This window comes from Rousettus aegyptiacus, unplaced genomic scaffold, assembly GCF_014176215.1.
Source record: "Rousettus aegyptiacus isolate mRouAeg1 unplaced genomic scaffold, mRouAeg1.p scaffold_m13_p_6, whole genome shotgun sequence".
Lineage (NCBI taxonomy): Eukaryota > Metazoa > Chordata > Mammalia > Chiroptera > Pteropodidae > Rousettus > Rousettus aegyptiacus.
This window is the reverse complement of record NW_023416309.1, coordinates 103329100-103349765: the sequence shown is the minus strand read 5'-3', so window position 1 is coordinate 103349765 and position 20666 is coordinate 103329100. Positions and strand designations below refer to the sequence as shown.

The 20666-nt window shown below is 33.2% G+C and overlaps 1 protein-coding gene across 7 annotated transcripts in view; it reads right to left on the bottom strand.

Annotated features, from left to right (window-relative positions):
• Positions 1-20666, bottom strand: part of TANC2 (tetratricopeptide repeat, ankyrin repeat and coiled-coil containing 2) — a 288365-nt gene that overhangs the window by 212940 nt on the left and 54759 nt on the right. The window lies entirely within an intron of this gene.

Genomic DNA, 20666 nt, shown 5'->3' with positions numbered 1-20666 from the left:
TAGTGGCTGGAGAAGAGGAACAAAACTAAAAAAGCACAGAAGACAAGGGAAAAAAAGTTTCATGGAATGAAAAAGATCAGATGTTCATAGGGCAAGTAATACGAAGACTGAGATTAATCCTTAAATTTAGTCGATGAATGAGTTAGCACGGTACCTGTGGCATGGTGGGGATGAAACCTGATGGGATTAAAATCAGGAGACATTAGAAAGGCCTTCTGGAAAGGGTCTGTCTGTCCCTAGACTTGAAAGGCAACCCATGAGATCCTGGATATTCTGGCTCCCTTCTTGTGTAAAAAAAAAAAAAAAAAGACAGGAGGGGGAATAAACCACAAGATAAATAAAGTTAACACCATGAAAATTAGGGTTGGGGAGATGAAAGACAGTATGGTCCTTGCTGACACTGAATTACTAAAGAAAATCATCTATCTCTGGACTACAGTTATATAAGACAATAAAATCTCTTCATCATATAAACCAGAGGTCAGTAAACTAGTCCACAGCCAAATCTGGCCTGCCATCTATTTTTGGACAGAGAGCTAAGAATGGTTTTTACATTTTTAAATAACTGAAGTTAAAATAATACTTTATGACACATAAAATTATATGAAATTCAAATTTCAGTGTCCATAAATAAAGTTTTATTAGCACACAGTCATGACCCTGCCTTTTCATACAGTGTATGGATGCTTTTGCACTATGACAGTTCAGTAGTTGTGACTATATGGCCTACAAAACCTAAAATATTTGCCACCTGACCTTTTACAGAAAAAGTTTGCTAACCTCTTATATAAGCAATTCTAAGTTAAATTTTCTGTTATCTGCAAATATAAAATCCTAAATAATGCATTCCCCTATATTAAGGCAGCACCAAACTACTCGATGATATTCAAAGAAGAAATGTATTATAATAATGCAAAGAGAAAATGCAATTTATTCTTTTTGTTTTTGCTACCTAAAATGCAGTTGCCTCCACTTGACAATATAATCAAACTATATTCAATGTTTATTACTGGTGCTCGGTGTTTAGCAGAGCTGAGCTGGACTCAATCAGTAGCATGAATTATTATTGCTTATATGACCTTATGAAAATTAAGTTCTCTGAATCTCAGTTTCCTCATCAGTGAAGTTGACATAGTAACAACCCATGGAGTTATGGTGAGAAACAAATGTACTGATGTACAAAAAATACAGCACACCATCTGATACTAACATTTATTACATGGTAACTGGAATCTTCATCTATTATCATGATCAACAACAACATGTTTTCACCAAAAGACGGCTTAGATGTCATTTCCTAGCTTCTCTATTAAGATTTTCGGAATGCCTGCCAGAAAGAATTAATTGTTCCCTCTTCTGTGCTTCCACAGCACATTATACATATCTGTTTTACAGCACTGCCACACTGTATAATAGTTAATTATTTATAGGACTATCTCTGGATTGTAAAATGCTCAAACTGTGCCTTTGAAAGCCTTTTTCATCGTATTTTCAGTGCCAACTTGGAGTCTGGTATGAAGTGGGTAATCCAAAAACAATTGTTAAATTAATTTTGTCAAGGGCCAGCTGTAAAATTAATGCATTCATCAAATCAAATCAAGTTCCAGAAAAAAACAATAAGTGGTATTGATGTGGTATGAGATACAGTTTAAAGATTTCAATGTTTTCCTTTTCTTATCCAAACTATTACTGTAAAAAATGAACAGCATTATTCCAAAGCACTGTGGCCTTCTCCTTCATAGCAATCTCAATGATCTTTATCATTATGAATTTTGTATGTAACCCCAGACCTAAATAAAAATGATTTGGTTCGTAGGAAAACATCTACAGGGTCTCTTCCTCTAAAGAGAAAAGGAAACATTCTTCGCTAAATAAAATATACTAACATAATGCCACCAGTAATATTGCTAATACTTTTCAAAAGTATACTACAAAATATTTCCAAAACTTTACAGAATATAAAACTGGCAAATTCATGGGTTTTCATAGCTGTATACTCTAAATCTAAAACAGAAAAACAACTTCCTTGTGATGAGTTATTAACTTATATTTGCCCAAGGCATCCCAAATGTCCCAGAAAGTCTGATCTATAACTCGAGAAAAGTTCTGCTAAATGCAGAATGTTTTGATTTTCATGATACCTCTATGCATCAATGATGATGACTGACAACAGGAAAACAAAGGCGACTTGCTAATTGTAAATGGAGCAATCAAAATAATGTCAGTATTTTAAAGGCTGATGACTGTGCTTTCAAGGTGCATGATGAATATACAAAATGCCAAACATAACAATGACTTAAATTAAGAGTAACTTGAAAAATAAATGTGCCTACAATTATATATTTTTGCTTGTTATTTAAAAATAAACCTTTTATTGGGGTGGTTCCATAGAGTAGGGGTTAGCACATCTGCTTTACATGCATAAGGTCATAGGTTTGCACCCCAGTGGAGCCATGGTCTGTACCCCAGGGTCTGTATGCCAGGCCCCGGGTGCACCAGGCCCTGGGTGCACCAGGCCCCCAGGTGCAAGCTGCAAGCGTATGGGAGGTGACACCCCGCCTTCAGAGATCCAGTTCTTAAGGGGAAACAGCAACATCAGTAGGTTGGGGTGGAAATGTGTGTGTGTGGGGGAATTAATAATAATAATAATAATAATAAACCTTTTATTTTAGAATAGTTTCAGATTTACAGAAAGCTTGTTAAGGTAGTACAGAGAAATCCCATAAACCCTACACGTGGTTTTTCATCTTAGATTCATCTATTCATTTGTCAAAACTAATGAATGAATGCCACATTATTTTTAACTAAAGTCCACACTTCAGATTTCCTTAGTTTTTATATAATGTCCTTTTTCCACTCCATGAACCACATTACATTTAGTCCTATCTCCTGAGGCTCCTTAGACTGTGACAGTTTCTCAGACTGCCCTTGTTTTGGGTGACTTTGACAGTTTTAAGGAGTACTGGTCGAGAATTTTGTAGAATGTCCCTTGGTTGGGGTTTGCCTGATGTTTTTCTCAAGATTAGACTGGGGTTATAGGTGATGGGGAGGAAGACCACATGGGCAAACTGCCATTCTCGTTAAATTGAGATACTATCAGTAGCATGAAACTAACTAAACTATGCGTACACAGATACATAACCTACATAACTGAAAAGGAAAAGCAAAGCTTCTAGCTTCTCAGATTGTGCCAACATTAAGGAAAATAGCCATTACCCATTTGGTCTTCTTACTATGTGTCAGGCACCATGCTAAACGTTTTACAAATTTATGCCACTCAGTCCTCAATGAAACCTTATGAGATAAATATTATTTTTCTTCTTAATAGATCAGGAAACAGGAATTGAGACTTTAAGCAACCTTGGCCACAGTTGTCGAGTTGGTCAGCGCAGGATCCAGGATCTGAAACTAGGCCAGATTCTAAAGCTTGCCCTCTTCCCCACCGTTCTACGTCACTTCCTTGCAAAAGAGAATCGTTTATTTTCACATCTAGACACAAACATACCACATGTTAGAGAGCTCTAACAATATCATTATAGGAGAACCAAAAATATTTTAAAACTTCCAAGGTGAATTTGAAATAATCTCTGATTTCAAACTTCTTCCTCTCGAATGGGATACTCAATTAAATTAAGCTCATTCAAATTCTTGAGCTTAATTTAACAGTTTCCTCTACATGTTTCTCTGGAGCTTCTTAGTAAGTACAGCTATTTTTACAGATAAGCACTTCAGAGATTCATAGAATCATAGAGCTAGAAGTAGTTTTGAGTTTTGCTGTTGGTTTTGTCAATTTACACGTTTTTAACAATCTGTAAAGTTGGAGCTTTGAAAAAAAAGTCCAGCGTAGTAACTTGAAAGTTTCAAAAGTACTAATAATAAAAGATTTTTATTTTGTCACGTTGTTCACAATAAAATAAACCCTTGTATTCATTCTTTTTACTCCCTGAAAAGACAATAAATGCTATTGACAGACTAAAAACTAAATCTCCTCCTCCTCACTTCAACCCCAAGAAAAGGCATATCTTTCTGTTTTGATTGATAAGTATGTTTAAATGTAATGATACTCATTGAAAAAACAAATAAAAAGCCAAAAAAAATCATATTATCTAAATATACCTTAAAAGTTTCTCAAATAAATTATACTCTATATATTCTATATGCCTAATGATACTTTGCTGTTACAGGTTTATATTTATATATAAATATATTTTCAAAGTGGTTAGCACAATAACATGCACTTGTAAGCACTTAATTTTACTGTATTATTTGTGATCATGATAGCAATGAAAACAAAAATTCAAGATCAAAATGTCTTACGGAAAAAATGCTATTAAAGCTAACAACATGAACTCGGTATATGTAATATACAAATTCTAAAACAACATTCCTTTCCCTAAACTTGTCTTTAGTAAGATTCTTACAAGATTATTCCCATTTTTTATTTTTCTCCTAAGGAACTGGAAAACCTGAATATTACAATGACTAAATGGTTGAATAATAGGAATCATTAAGATCAAGTAGAATATAGAAATATTTAGTCACACAATAAGGAAAGAACTAAAGAACCCAGAAAACAGACTCACATGTAAATAAACCGTATATAAAAAAGTAGCATTAAAGAATGCTAAAGAGAGGAAAAGGTATTCAACGACAAATAAGTTAGGAAAACTGCCTTTCTCCATGTCAGAAAAAATCAGATCCTCTTCTCACACCACAATCCCATTACCAAAAAAATTAAGGGAAAAAAAGAATTGAAATGTACTAAAAACCTGAAAGTAAAAAACAGAACTTTAACCATGTTAAGAAAACATAGGAGAATACATCTGTGATCTCTACGGAAATATTTGTGAAACATAGGAGGAAAAAGATTAATAAATATGAATAAATTAAAATTTTAAACTTCTACTCAACAAGTTTTAGAATTTTAGTCTTATGACCAAAAGCAAAATATTAAGATAGGACAGAACCTGAGAGAAAATATCTACAAGCAATGTCACAGCCTAAGGATCAATCTATAACAGGGTCTACTAACTCCTGCAAAAAGAATAAATATTTTAGGCTTTGTGGACCAAATGTTCACTGTTGGAACTACTCAACTCTGCCACTATTACGCAGAAGCAGCCCTAGACAATATGTAAATAAACAAGTGTGGCTGTGTTCTAATAAAACTTTATTTATGAACACTGAAATCTGGATTTCATATAATTTACATGTGTTGTATAATTTTATTCTTCTTTAATCTTTTTTTCTGAATCATTTATAATAAATGTAAAAACTATCCTTATTTTACAGGCTGCACAAAAATAGATGGTGAGAGGAATATGACCCATGGCTACAGTTTACTAAGCCTTGTCTAGATCATATAAAGAAAAACCATAGATCAATTTTAAAAAGATAAATAATCCAAGAGAAACAATGCATAAAGGATATAAGGAGGCTAGTAACAAAAAAGGAAATCTGAAAGGCCAATAGACACATAAAAAGATAATTGACCTCATTAGAAATTAGAGTAAGAAATTAAATCAATAGAATATTACTTTTCACCTACCAGACTGGGGGAAATAAATAAGTCTGACCATATGAATATTGGCAAGGATACCACAAGACAGGAACTGTCAAACACTTCTAACTGGTACAATGGCACAGGAGAGAAATTATCTAGTAAAAGTGAAAATGCAAAAACCCTACATCCTGGCAATTCCCCTTCTAGATACAGCCCCTAGAAAAACTCTTATTTCTACATAAGAGTTATTCCTACGTGTGAGTACGAATATTCACTATTTACTGTGGCATTGTTTGTAATAACACAAAACAAAACAAACATTGAAATAAATTCAAATTTCTATTAGGAGAAAAATAGATAAAAGAAATGTGCTCATGTTTTCCATTTTTTTGGAAGATTAGAAAGAAAAAGTTGAGAACCATATAATTTCACTCATATGTAGGATATAAAACTAAAAGCAATAAACAAGACAAAAAACAAAGGCAAAGACAACAGTTTAGTGGTCCCATGAGGGAAAGGGAAAAGGTAGGGAGGCAGGTAAGGGTAAAGGGGGTCAAATATATGGTGACAGAAGGAGATTTGAGTTTGGGAGGTAAACACAATGCAATATACAGATGATGTATTATTAAACTGTACATCTGAAACCTATATAATTTTATTAACCAATGTCACCTCAATAAATCTAATAAAATAAAAAACAAGAAATACGCTCATAAAATTGAATACTACACAATATAGAAAAGAAATAAACTGTATACCCCAATAAGAGCAAAATAAGCACGATGAAGAATACAGAGATAATGATATCACTTAGTAAATTAAAAAACACACACACGATACTGAATTAAGAATTCTTCATGGATATATTTATATTGGGATTTTTTTATCTTTCATAAATAAGATTCAACCACCAAAAGTTTTTTACCAAACACTAAAATTTGTCTCTATGAGTCTATTATCTATGTCTGTATGCATCTGTGTTACGATATGATTATAGCAATGAGAATGAGTGAAAAGATATGCCATATATTATTCTGAAAGTTATGGGGATTTATATTTATGAAAATTCATTTTTAAAGCAAAATATAGAATGGACTAAAGGGTACTGAGACTGAAGACAGTAATTTAAATGACAACAAAGAAAATCCTAAAAAAAGTGAAAGAGAAAAAAAGAAAACAAAATTGAGAAATATTCAGAAGTTTTAATCAACTGGACTTGATGACTAATTAGATGTTGGCAGCCATTTCGGGGAGTGTAGAAAGCTTCGTGTGTTTTCCAACTGCTTCCTGAATACACTTGCTATGGGCTTTTAAATAGCTCTTAGAACTGACATCTACATTAGCTAATGATAATGGATCACCAGTGATAGAAAAAGGATTTTAGAAAACAAAATATCAATTAAAGCAATTTTGGAAGAGATGCAGCAGAAAGGTATTCTCTGCTCTGCAGTTTCTGCCAGATTAGATACACAATGTATGCTCCTGAGGGCTAACAAGATTATTGAATACTAAGACACTTTAATCTTCAGATACTGGAGGAAAAATTATGAAAACTTTCCAGACCACACAAGTACAAATCCTGGCTCCAACATGTAACTGTATGACTTTGGTTAAGTCACTTAACTATTTTTTTTCTCTGCCCCTGTTTATTTATTTATTAAATGAATATGATAACTGAATTTATCCCATAGGGTTGTAAAATTCAATGAGTATAATTATGTATGTATTTATGTATATATGTGTGTCTTTGTACACACACACAAAGTATTTGCTATTATTATCCATTCATCAGTTACTAGGTATCCACTAAGTATTGGGGCATCATTCTATGTGCTACGGAAGCAGAGATGACAGCCTTACATTGTTTGTCCTCGTATAGTACATAGCCATTACACTATGATTGACATGTGAGCTAACGTGCTGTCTTCGACCTAAGTAATTAACAATTCCTGAAGCTATTTCTCAATCTATCCAAGCCTATTAACAATTTTAATGTCATTTTATCTTTCAACAATTGCTAAAAATCAGTGGAAAAAGATTTATAGTTATACAGAGAAAAATCTTTACTAATATACAAATCTATGGATGTTATTTTCTAAACTATATTTTTTATTCTTATCTCTAAAATTTCCCATTATTCTATTTCTTCTTTCTAATAGAATCTAATCTAAGATTCATAAATAAATAAAACTCCCAGAAACTTAACTACAAATTTCCCCACATTCTCAGTATGTATTTTTTTATTTCTTTTACTCTTAACCATACTGTTAATCTGAAAGATTCATAAATAATACTGGCAGAAACTACCTGGATTTTAGAATTACAATGACAATAATGATTAAGAGAATTTTAACAAGAATTCTTTATTGCTTAGTTGAAAATGAATTACTCTGTATTTATAGCATAAAACCTTTTGATTTTATGCTGTAATAGAGTAGCTGTCATTTTCTTTAATAAAATGATGTTTCTTTATTGTCAAAAGCATGCCATACAACAGTCATCTCCTCATCAACTTACTTCGTAATATTCTCCTTCAACAAAAGATATCTTAATTGTATCCAGCTCTCTATCGCAAATTTACAGTACTAATCCTTGCCAGCCATTTTGTTTTCAGCTTGTAACACTAGCAGCCAGCTGCCTTCGGCCTGACTCTATTAGCATATTGGATAATTTAGAAAATAAGCACCGATATGGAATCTAAAAGATATAGTTTGTTTTTATCCGACTATATCTATACATTATATATTACTCTTTAAATATGCTTTATTTTTGATGCTTTTCTACTTCCTTTCAACAATTTATTTTCTTAATTTAAATGCTTGTTCCTGCTCGCAGTAATTTTTCCCTCCCCCAGATCCTATGAGGTTGACCTATTATTGTTTAAATACAAGATTTTTCAAATTTTAATAGAATAAACTGTAAGCATATTATAAATATTTTCTCTAAAAGGATAAAAGGGTTGGATACCGTAATTTACAACTATATTCCAGCAGACCATTTAGCAAAGAATAAATAAAAGCTAACATATATTGTTCTCACATCTCAAGGGTGTTTCTAATAGCTAGCAGATAGCAAACAATTCTCTACCTGTTTTGACCTATAATAGGCTGTTGTTTGAATGTCAATAACAACATGCCCTCACCAAGCATCACTGAAGTTTCAGAAGACAAATCATCTAATGAAATTTTAATATGATGTACAAGGGTAGGGCCAGTGAGTTCCGATTACCTGTTCTTCAGAACTCTTTTCAATAACCTCCTCCCCCTCCCCAAGAAGTCCCACTCATCCATATTTAATAAATGTTCTGAATTATATTATTCATTAACCTATTCTATAACTTAACATAAAACTCCTTTTAGAGAGACTCTTGTAGTTCACTTAATAATATTATTTAGAAAGTTTGTTAACTTAATAGACAATCAGAAAGAGAGAGAGAGAGAGGCTGAAGGGGGGGAAAAAAACCTGCAAGAAAATACATAGCTCAAAGATAAGGATTATAGAAATGCTCTAACAACTTTATTTTCTCTTCCAAACCCCTCCCTGTCTCCAAGGCATTTTTGTGTTTTTACTGTGATGCCAACTAACCATCCAGGCTGCTGTAGAAGCCTCTGGTTAGAATGGATTTCAAGGCTGCTGTGTCTTGTGAGGAACCAATCAGATTTCTTTGTTTCATCTGCAAAATTCCATCAGGGTTATATAACATTTTAGATACATGAAACATTCTAATAATACAGTATAGCTAGCTAGCTAGCTAGCTGTCACTAAACTTGGCACATAAAAATCCCATAATTATTCAATAAAATAATTTCAATAAAAGCAAAGGAATATAGTACAGAAGAAAAGGGTTATTTTTTCTTTTGGCGGAGAAGAGAGAGTAAATTTGTTTCCTCTAAAAGAAACAGTTTTTGAAAATACAGAATATGAGCAGACTACTTAGATCAATGCTGATTCTTATTATTTCTGTCTATAGCAAAGTGGGTGAGGTAACACAACACAGTGGCAAATAGCCACACAGTTGTTAATTCTTATCACCTACATGTCATTAGTATAGAATAAAAAATTATAAATAGATTTTGAATTCAGGTTTAATCTTTTGCAAAGGATTTTAAAGCACAGAAAAATTAAGTGAAGTATTTTAACTGCCCGGACAAATATTTTCTCAAACAGGACAATCTGAACTCTAAATGTCACACCCCAATTTAACATCCACAATACTAACCAAAAAATGGTACAGCAGCAGCATTGTTACTTATATGATCAAGAATACTTGCACTACACTTGTACTGAAACCATACAAATCTTGTTTTCTCTCCCTCTCTCTCTGCTAGGAAGAATGCTGCATAATTTAAATATCTCTCTTCTTCTATTGATATAGCAACTCAGATATTCAGGAACACATTAAGCTGGAACCTGTGAATCCAGTATTTTCTTTCCTTTTACAACTCAAAGGCATCCCACATATGATGGTTACAAATCAGCACAGGATTAAAGTAGTGCCCAAGTACATAAAAAAGCTGAATCTGTTGGGTGTGGCTTAAGTAAATATATCTTGTCTCAACTGGACAGCTCCCAGTAATATGCAGCCACCAAAACCCAAAACATATGAGTACATAAGTAAAGTGCTTCCGGGAGGGGGTGGGAAAGCAAACCTCCATGTTTTTTCTATACTTGATGTTCAATTGTTTCTTATACTGTACTTATAAAATGACAGTGCCTTGAGTCAATGCTGAGCATTGCTCAAGAAACCAAGGACAGAAAAATTTAACTTGTCCTACTTTCCTTATTTTATACTCACTGTCTACAACATGGCCGTTCTTACAAACATTTTACTTTCATAAAAGAGGCAATCATTTAAATCATGACTATGTGCAATGCGAACTCACACTGCATTACAGTCATCAATAAAAGATGAAGTGCCAACTCCAGTGTTCATTCTACTTATTTTCCATCTCACCAGAGAATACTCTAATAATGTTCCCTAATATTATAAAATGAACAATATAAGAAAAAAGACATTGGTAGGAACTGCGACAAATGTGCAACAGAGAAAATATGAAATCTATAAGTGCTTACTTTTAAAAAAATCTAGTATTAATAGGAAAAAATCCTTCATGTATATGTATATGTGTAAATATATATACACATCGCACATATTTATTACAAATATAAGTCTGTTCATAAGCTACCATGCATGCATTGATTAACGCTACACATGCAATATACCTGAAACCTCTATATACAGAGGGCATGCAGATTTCAGAACTATACATTTTCATTCTCAAATGGCCATCATCAAATACTAAAACAGCTAAGGATATCTGACATGCTGAACTGTATCCAAGCTTTTAATCTCGTTAAACAATTTTCCCTGCTATTCAGTATAGCAAACCCACCTTTGAGGCATATTGATGGTTATTTTTTTCCCATGCCCTGTACGTGCTGCACCATTTTGTCTGTCTTCGGACAGTGGAGAAATCAGCAGAGCAGCAGTGAAGGAGTACACTGGAGTCAGCAGAGGCAGTGCCAGCCTCCTACTGCAGTCTGTATATTGAACGCACTCAAACCCACAGGTGCCTACGTAAAATCCTCCGGCTGCAGCCTGCAACTTAATGTTTCCTTCAGCAGCAGCTCTGTATGCTACTTTCACTTTGCTTTAACCCAGTAAATGGACAAGAGGCACAACAGTGTACCGCCTTTTAAAAATGAATTTTATATCAAACACTTACATAGAAATTGTCTCTGTTAAGTAGCCAAAAAGGAGTGACTTTTATAATCAAAAGGATAACCACCAAATTATGAAGATTTAGGAAGATAGTTACCAAAAGAAAAATTCACTTATAACATTTTATAAATTCTAAGCTGATAATTTTTTCAAGAAAGGATAACATAATCAGCTAACATGATGGGTCTTATATCTTCTTGCATATAGTTTACGGAAGTAATTTTTTTCAAATACCACAAGTCTATAATGTATAAATGCATAAAGAAGCTTGCCTCTAACCATACCTTTTCATTAACAAATAATCTATTTATAAGAACATAGAGAACTGATCTATTAAAAGGTAACGTGAATCTAAGTAAACCAATGTTCAAAAACTGACAGATGAAACAAGAAACAGGGGCTCACAATCCTTTCGTACAAACTCCAAACACATACACTCTTATCCAGAATAACAGAATTTAAAAACTGTGAGGAACTTTAAAGAGAAATAAATCAAACTCTAATTTTTCAGATGAACAAATTAAGGACCACAGAGGTTACGGCTAAACTACCTTGAGAAATAAATAATAATTACTGAAACACACGTAAGATTAAATAGTAATCTGAATATTCCTATAACTATTAAAAAATTAAGTTTAAGTTTGTGGTTAAAAACTTTTACAGAAAAAATATCTCCAGGCCCAAACGGTTTCACAGGTGAATTCTACCAGCACCAAATATTTAAAAAAATAACACCAATTCCACACAATCTCTTCCAGAAAACAGAAGAGAAGGAAACACTCCCAACTAATTTTATGACAAAGTTACTCTAATATCAAAGTAGATAAAAACATTACTAAAAGAAAGAAAGAAAGAAAGAAAGAAAGAAAGAAAGAAAGAAAGAAAACTACATACCAATATCCTTCATGAATACAGAAACAAAAATCTTCAACAAAATATTAGCAAATCAAATCCAATAATGCATAAAAAACACACAAATGCCATGACCAAGAGGGGTTTATCCTGGGAATGCTAAGCTAGTTTAACATCTGGAAGTCACTCAATGTAATCCATCATATTAATGGCTCAAAGAAGAAAAATCACATGATTATATCATTGATGCAGAAAGAGCACTTAACAAAATTCAATATCCATTCATTATAAAAACTAGAGAACCAGGAATAGAGAAAAATTACCTCAACTTGATTGTTTAAAAAACCTACAAAAAACCTGCAGCCAACGTTATACTTAGTGATCCAAGACGGAGTGCTTCTGCCTAAGTTCATCAACAAGGCAAGACCACCTACTCACCATTCTCAGCCACCATCATATTAGAGTCCTACTCAGTGCATACAGATTGGAAAGGAAGAAATAAACTGTCTATTCTCAGAAGACTTCATGTCTATTTTTAGAAATTCAAAGGAATCTACCAAAAACAAATAAAGAAAAACAAAAAACATCTCTTAGAACTAAATGAGTTTAGCAAAGTCACAATAAAAAGTCAAAAAAATTAATATTATATTTTTTATGTATTAGCAATATACAGTTGGCCAAAATTTTAAAAATACTACTAACATCAGCTTACAAAAAAGAAATACTTAGGTATAAACACAACAAAACCAATACATCTGTATGCTTGAAACTACAAAATGCTATGAAAGATATCAAAATGAGGCCTAAATAAATGGAAACACGTATCACGTTCATGCACTGGAAGACCTAACTCCAACCGATCTACAGATTTAATACAATTCCAAAAAACAGCCACTACCCTGTTTTAATCACATTACTATAAAGTGACAGTAACCAAGACAGTGTGATACTGGCAAATAGAAACCAATCAGTGGAACAGAGAGACAGTGCAGAATAGATACAAAACAATATGGCCAACCAATTTCTGGCAATGGCACAAAAGCAATTCAAAGGAGAAAAAGGAGTCTTCAACAGTGGTATTGGAACAACTGCATATTCATATGCAAAAAACAAACACACATCAACCTTAACCTCACATCTTATATAAAAAATAACTCAAAAATGGATCCTAAATCTAAATCTATAAAACTATACACCACTTAAGAAAAAACATAAGAGAAATCTTTATGACCTGGGTTAGGCAAAGAGTTTTGAGATATAATAACAAAAGCACAATCCATTACAAAAAAAGATAAATCTGACTTCATTAAAATTTTAAACTTTTGCTCTGCAAAAATCAGTTACGAGATAAACAAAACAAGCAAGTCGCATTCCAACAAAGGACCTATATCTAGAATATACAATGGACTCTCAAAACTCAATAGTAAGAAAACAACCTAATTTAAACATGGGCAAAAGATCTGAACAGACACTTCACCACAGAGGATACATGAAAGGAAAACAAGCACATGAGAAGATATTCGACATCATTAGCCATTAGAGAAATGAAAACTAAAACTGCAAAGAGACACCACTATACACTTTAGAATGATTAAAACTCTAACAATATATACTGACAATATTAAGGGTTAGCAAGGGTGTGGAACAACTGGAACTTTTATACATTGATGGAGGGAATGAAAACTGTATAGCCATTCTGTAAAAATAGTTTAGCAGTTTCTTGTAAAGTTAAAGATACACATACCATATAATCCAGCAATCCCAGCATGACTCTAGAGAAATGAAAACTTACTTTCACACAAAAATCTGTACGTGATTGTTTATAGTGGCTCTATTCACAATTGCCAAAAACTGGAAACAACTCAAATGTTCTTTAGTGGATGAATAAACAAACTGTAATATATCCATACAATGGCATACCACTCGGCAATAAAAAGGAACAAACTACTATTGCTGGATGCAACAACTTGGATGAATCTCAAAGGCATTTAAGCGGAATTTTAAAAGCCAGTCTCAAAAAGCCACATATTGTGTTATTCCATTTATATGACATTCTTTAAAAAAAATAAAATACTACAGAGATGGAGCATAAATAGCTCTTTGGGTTCCAGGATTAGGGGTGTGAGAAGGGTGTGACTAGAAAAGGATATAATGTAACCTGTACCACTACAGTACACTAATTGTGGTGACAGCTACCACATCTAAACATGTGTTAAAATTCACAGAACTGCACACACACACAGTAAATTTTACTTTAGAGTACGTTTTTAAAACTTCGCCACCACTACATAGTCATGACTTCTAATTCTAAATCTCTTACTTGCCTGCCCTCTGGGCCCTTAACCCATGTATCTAACTTCCCATGGATATCCCATCACCACTTCGAACTTATAATCTTCCAAAAATGATTTCATTACATTTCCCCGCAAACCTCAAATGAATGGCGCCCACTATTCACCCAGTCACCTAAGCCAGAAACATGGGTGTTCTTCTTGAGTAAGTTCTGTGAGTTCCTACATGACTAGGACAGGAACTTGAACTATGGCACCCTTATCTCCAGTTGCTATAACTGTATCTAGCACATAGCAAGCATTGAGTAAATATTTATGTTGAGTGAATGAATGAGTAAATAAGATTACGGCTCCTCTTTTATTTGACCCACACCCAACTCATCAAGTTCTTTCTTGGAATCTCTTTATCTCCACTTCTACCCTCTTAGTTCAGGGTTGTTCATTATTTCTGACCTGGATGTTGCTGCAGTAGCTCCTAATGATGACCTGTGTTGTTTTGCCTGCCCACCATCACACTCACCTCTTTCTGGGAACTACCCTTTACCAGCCCTCATTCCATCTACTAATTCACTCTCTCCCTCTGCCACAGTTGATTTCTACCAGGGTGGGTACCTACCCCAAGCTGAGATGATCACAAACCTTACCTAAACTCTAGTCCAAAGGATAAATGATTTGTCCAAGGTGGACACCGGATCTAAGTTAGGCCAGAGATAACCTGCCCAGGAGTAAATAGATTTAAAAACAAAATAACTGAGTCAGTAACCTCATCCGGGTGCCTGGACTGTAAGATGTAAAAGTCAAGTGCTGTTGGTAGCTTAATACATATACATGCTATTCTGATAGTAGTCTGAGTAGAACTTAACCCTAACACTTCTCACACTGTATTTTAATAGTATTGATTTACTTGCATCATAGTATACAATCTGATAGGGACTGTCTTGTATCTCTGAGTAAACTGTATCCCTCAGTACTTTATCTGGCCCATAGGAAGAGACTGCTACATCATCAGGGATGAAAAGAAAGCATAGAGAGAGGAAAGAGATATCTAAATATTATCTAACAGTACTTTAGACTCAGTGTATGAAGTGATTGTAAGATTAACAAAAGGGAGATTTACTAGTCTAGCCATCAATCTTCAAATGAAAACAAAGAAGAATAGCAAAATAATATAATATTCTGAGTAAAGAAATGACTGCACTAACCAATTAGACCATGAATATCAGAAGTAATGGATTGAGGCATGAGGTAAAATTTTAGAGCAAAAAGGTACAGCCAAGCAATATTTTGAAAAAATTCATTTTTTTCTTCAGTATTGTCTTTCCTCCACTGAATATCCTCCTTTTCAAGCAGCCAAGACTTTTATGGTTATGATGGGAGGTGACAGCAAAAAGTAGACAAATCTGTTACAAATCTTTGAGTTTGAAAAACCTGTCCCCTTTGAGACACAGAAAGGATTCTTACATTTAAAAAAAATATTCAGGAGAAAGACTGAGAGCAAATCTTCCATCTACTCCCATTCCAGACTAGAAAAGAATACCCCTGGATGAGAGCAATCATAGAAATCTATCTTCTGGGGTTGTCTACCAGTTTGTTTCCCTGGCAAGGCCTCTCACACAGTAAAATCCTATGGTTCAGGGCCCAGTCCTCAGCTTCACAAGTCAGAAATCAAGTCTTAAAAGATTTCTAAAATGGGTGTCTCAAAGAGACTGATTTACACCGTAACAGCTCTATGTTACCCAGAAACTTCGTAGCATAAGTATTAGTATTATTGACAAACATATTCTTTGGGGGAAAGTGTGGGCTTGTCCTTCTAACTCTTGGAATTGGGAAAGACTGCTAATTTTAAAAATAAACAAACAAAACCCATAGCTAGGTTAACAAAACAGAGTGGCAGACTCCACTGATTGCTTATCCAATCCCTTTTTTCATACTAATGGAACACTGATTTTATTTTAGGTATTTGCTTCAAAGGAGGCTGATTCTCCTCTAAACCTCAGGAGATGAACCTTAATTAGTTAATGAATCTTAATAACAACAGCTATAATTCCATTAATTGGTTTAAGAAAGATTGTGTGCTATAATTTGGCCAATGGGATGTGAGGCGAATGGGAAAGGGGGAAAAGTTTGCTTTCAGGAAAGTTTACCTAACTCTTAAAAAGGGACACAAGAAACGGCCAGTTGTTCTACCAGCCTTTGAACAATGCTGTGTGTGGATATCTAAGTTGAAGGTATGACAGTCCTCTTACAGTTACAAGGACAAGCCTGAGAACAATAACCAAAATACTGAAAATGGCAGAGCAGAAAGATGGAAAGAAACTGAGTCTTTGTTGATGCTGTTGAGATTTTGGAATTAACTTATCTCTAATCACCTCAGCCATTTTAAATTGGGTCTTTGGTATTCTGACCATTCTAACTGCTACAACAGCAAATAAAACTGACCATAGAAAATGCTACATTTAATCAAATTTAATCAAATTTAAATTTTAACATAAAATTTTTATTTCCTCTAGAAATTTCCAATTTAATAAATCTGAAGACAGTGGTCCTGAGTTTAGATATTAAAATCCTTTTTTAAACCCTGCATTGGCTCCCTTGTGGCTTTAAGGCTATAATCCAAACTCTTTAGCAGGACATACTAAATACTTTATTAACTAGTGAGTGATTAACTGTCCATTTTTTTTTTTTTAGCAACTTTCTAATTACCCTAGGTTCTAGGAAGAGAAAATTCTTGCAGTTGCTAGAATGCACCAAATAGTCTCCTATCTTCATTTACTGACGAATGCTACTTTCTCTATGTAGACCCCTAACCAAAGCTCAACTTGGATTCTCCTCTCCTCCCTGCCTATCCTCCAACTGTATTATCACCACTGGTTTAGGAATCTCTTCTATTAGACTTTGAGCTCCCTGTAGCAGAAGAAAGGATATGGGAAGTTTCCGTACCTTCTCCTCAATTTTGCCATGAACCTGAAATAAAGTCTATTACAAAGAAGTAGAAAGAGGAGGAGGGAAAGGAGGTTGGGAAGGCAGGCAGCATTTATTTATATTATCAAGGGCTCTATAAGCTTCGTAAGAAAGTCTGAACTTCATTCTAAGATCTATTGAAATCCATTGTGGGATTCTAAGATTAGGAATCAGCAAAATTTTTAACAACTCTGTGAACTGTCTTGACAGTAGAGAATAAGAGTCAGCCAATTTTTCTATAATGGGCCAGATAGTACATATTTTAGTCTTTATCCCAACTATGGAATTCTGCTCTTGCAGCATGAAAACAAACAGAGACATGCTACAGTATGCTGTATCATAAAACTTGTATTTTATTTTCAAAGTAAAATTTTATTTACAAAAAACAGGTGGTAGGCCAGATTTAACCTGCAGGCCATAGTTTGCCAACTCTTGGTATAGAAGGTGAAAGAACCCCAAATTCAAAGATAAGTCTCCCTGCCCACAGATTTGCCATAAACTTCTACCAAGTTTGTGGTAGCAACAATCTGGGGGACTAGAAGCTAGACAATAAAGGTGAGAAAAATTTCATAATCAGATGGTACTTAGATCCCAGAGTCCTGCTAAAGGGACTGACATATATTTAGAATATACCTCACCCTAGATATTTGAAATACATGTAAACTGAGCAAACTAAACAGCAACCTAGCCCTAATCCACTTCGACACTCCATCAAATCCCAAGAGATCAGACCTTCATTATAGTTGCCTTACATAAAAAAAGGTTTTTAATCTCCAGAAAAAAATATTATTTACTCCAGTGTCTACAATTCTTTTAAACACAATGTCTGGAAAACAACAGGCAAATGTTGGGAAGATTCTAGACAATGTGATCCATAATCAAAAAGAAAACCAAATAGAGGTTTAAAACAGGAAAAATTGATGCAAAGATTGAAAATGTCAACAGAGAAATGAATATTAAAAGAACTAAGTAAACACTCTATAACTGAAAAATTAACTAAATTAAGGATTAACTGGGCTTAAAAGCTAACTGGACAGAGCAAAAGTATCAATAAATGTGAAGACAGACTAAAATTAACCAAAAAGAACAAAAATGATCATAGAACAAAGAAAAAGAACACAGTTTGAGATATATTAGGGATAATATCAATCTACCATTCAAACTAAAGTTCCAAAATACAGAAGAAAAAAAGATAGACTACTTGATGAAATAATATCTAAGGTTTTCCACAACTGATGAAATACATCAACACTCAGACTCAAGAAGCACACCAAAATCCAAATAAGATAATAGAAAGAAAATCATACACCTAGGCATATCATAGTCAAATGCTAAAAGTCAAGATGAAAAAAAAAAAAATTTAAACAGGAAGACCAAATTAAAAATGAATAAATAATTCATATTACATCCTAAGGAAAAAAATAATGAGGATGGCTCACTTCCCATCGGAAACAATATGAATCAAAAGATAATAGAGTAACATTTTTAATGTGTTGAAAGAAAATAACTGCCAACCTAGAATTTTATGCCAAAGAAAAATATTCTTCAAAAATGAAGGCAAAATAAAAACATTATGAGAAAATTAAAGCTAACATAATTAATTGCCAGAAGACTCACACTTTAAGAAATGCAAAGAAAGTTCTGCAGGGTGGAAAAAAATTATCCCAGATAAAACACTATTTCGAAAAAAGGAATTAAGACTAGCTTAGAAGAGGCAAATATAAGGATAAATAATAAAGTAGTTTAAAAAATCTTAAAAAACATCTATCTTAAAGATTACTTAAAACAACAGTAATATAAAGTATTATGAGATGTATATTATCTTGCGGGTAAAATATAAGACAACAAAAAAATGGGGACGTTATAAGGTCCTTACAATGTTCACATAGTTAAATAAAAATTCAAGTCAGTATAAAAAGTTAAAAATGTACATTGTAATCCCTTGCATAATCTCTTTTTAAAAATCCGAAGAAGGTACAGTAAAAAGGCCAAGAAAACAAAAATGTAATAAAAAATATTTGATAAATCCTAAAGAAGACAGGAATGAGGAATATATGAATGCAAAAGAAATAAAGAATAAGACAGGAGACTTAAATCAACTCCTGTCCATTGCTAGTTATATAGTCAATGTAAATGAATTAAATATACCGTTTAAAAATAAATCAGATTAGATTTTAACCAGACAAAACTACACAATATTTACAAAAAATATACCTTAAACACAAAATCCAGATAGATTTAAGGCAAAAGCGCTGTAAGCTCAACTAAGCAAAAAATTAACATCCAGGAGCTAAAAAATTAGTAAAGTTTACTTCAGGATTGTTGGCTGTACAGTCTCTATCACAAATGAGTGTAGTTATGTTCCAATAAAACTTTATTTGTAAATACAAGTAGCTTGCCTATAGGAGGGAGTTCACCAATCACTGCTTTAAAGAGAAGCAAATGAACAGGTCACAATTTCTAACCACAGTGCATTAAACTAGAAAAGGGTTAACAACAATAACAACAAAATCCCCTGGAAAATTTTAGGCCAATTCAATTCAAAAAGAAAAACACTGCAATTACGAATGATGTAAAAAGTTAATAATGAGAATACTGAAAATCACAATTTATGGAATGCAGCAAAAGCTATCATAGGAAAATTCATAATGTAAATGAGAAGAAAAAATAAAAATAAAATGAGTAAATCCAAGAACTGGGTCCTTTGAAAAAGCTATAAAATATATAAGCTTCAGACAAAGCTAAGACATGGGAAATATAAAAATCTTCATTATTAGGAGAAACTAAATTGAACTCAAATGAATACAACATGTGTAACTTTATGCAAATAAATTTTAAAATTTCAATGAAATGGATGATTTTCTAGAAAAATAATTATCCAAGTTGCCTAAAGGAAACCTATTGCTCAATGACAATAAAATAAAAAATGTCAGAAAAACTACACCAAAATCCCCCAAGAAGCCCAAGTCAGCCAGTTTTATGTCTGAGTTATTCTAAATTTTCAAGGAATAAATAATTTATACGATACGTAAAGCACAGTAAAAGATGGAAATCATGACAAATCATCTTGAGAAATTAGCATAACTCTAAAACTACTCTGAAAATATAGGACGAAAATAAAACTAGAAATAGATTTGAAAATGTAAGTGTGAGTGTGACTATCTGATGAGAAGTGCTAGCAGCTGAATTACAGAACTGCTACAAATATCTGAAATATAAACAAAACTAGTCAAATCAGATTTGTTTCAAATCTTGCCACTTTTTTCACTCTTTAGTCACATTTATTTTTAGGGCTCACTGTCCTCTACCACCAAATAAGAATCCTTATTCTCTCTTG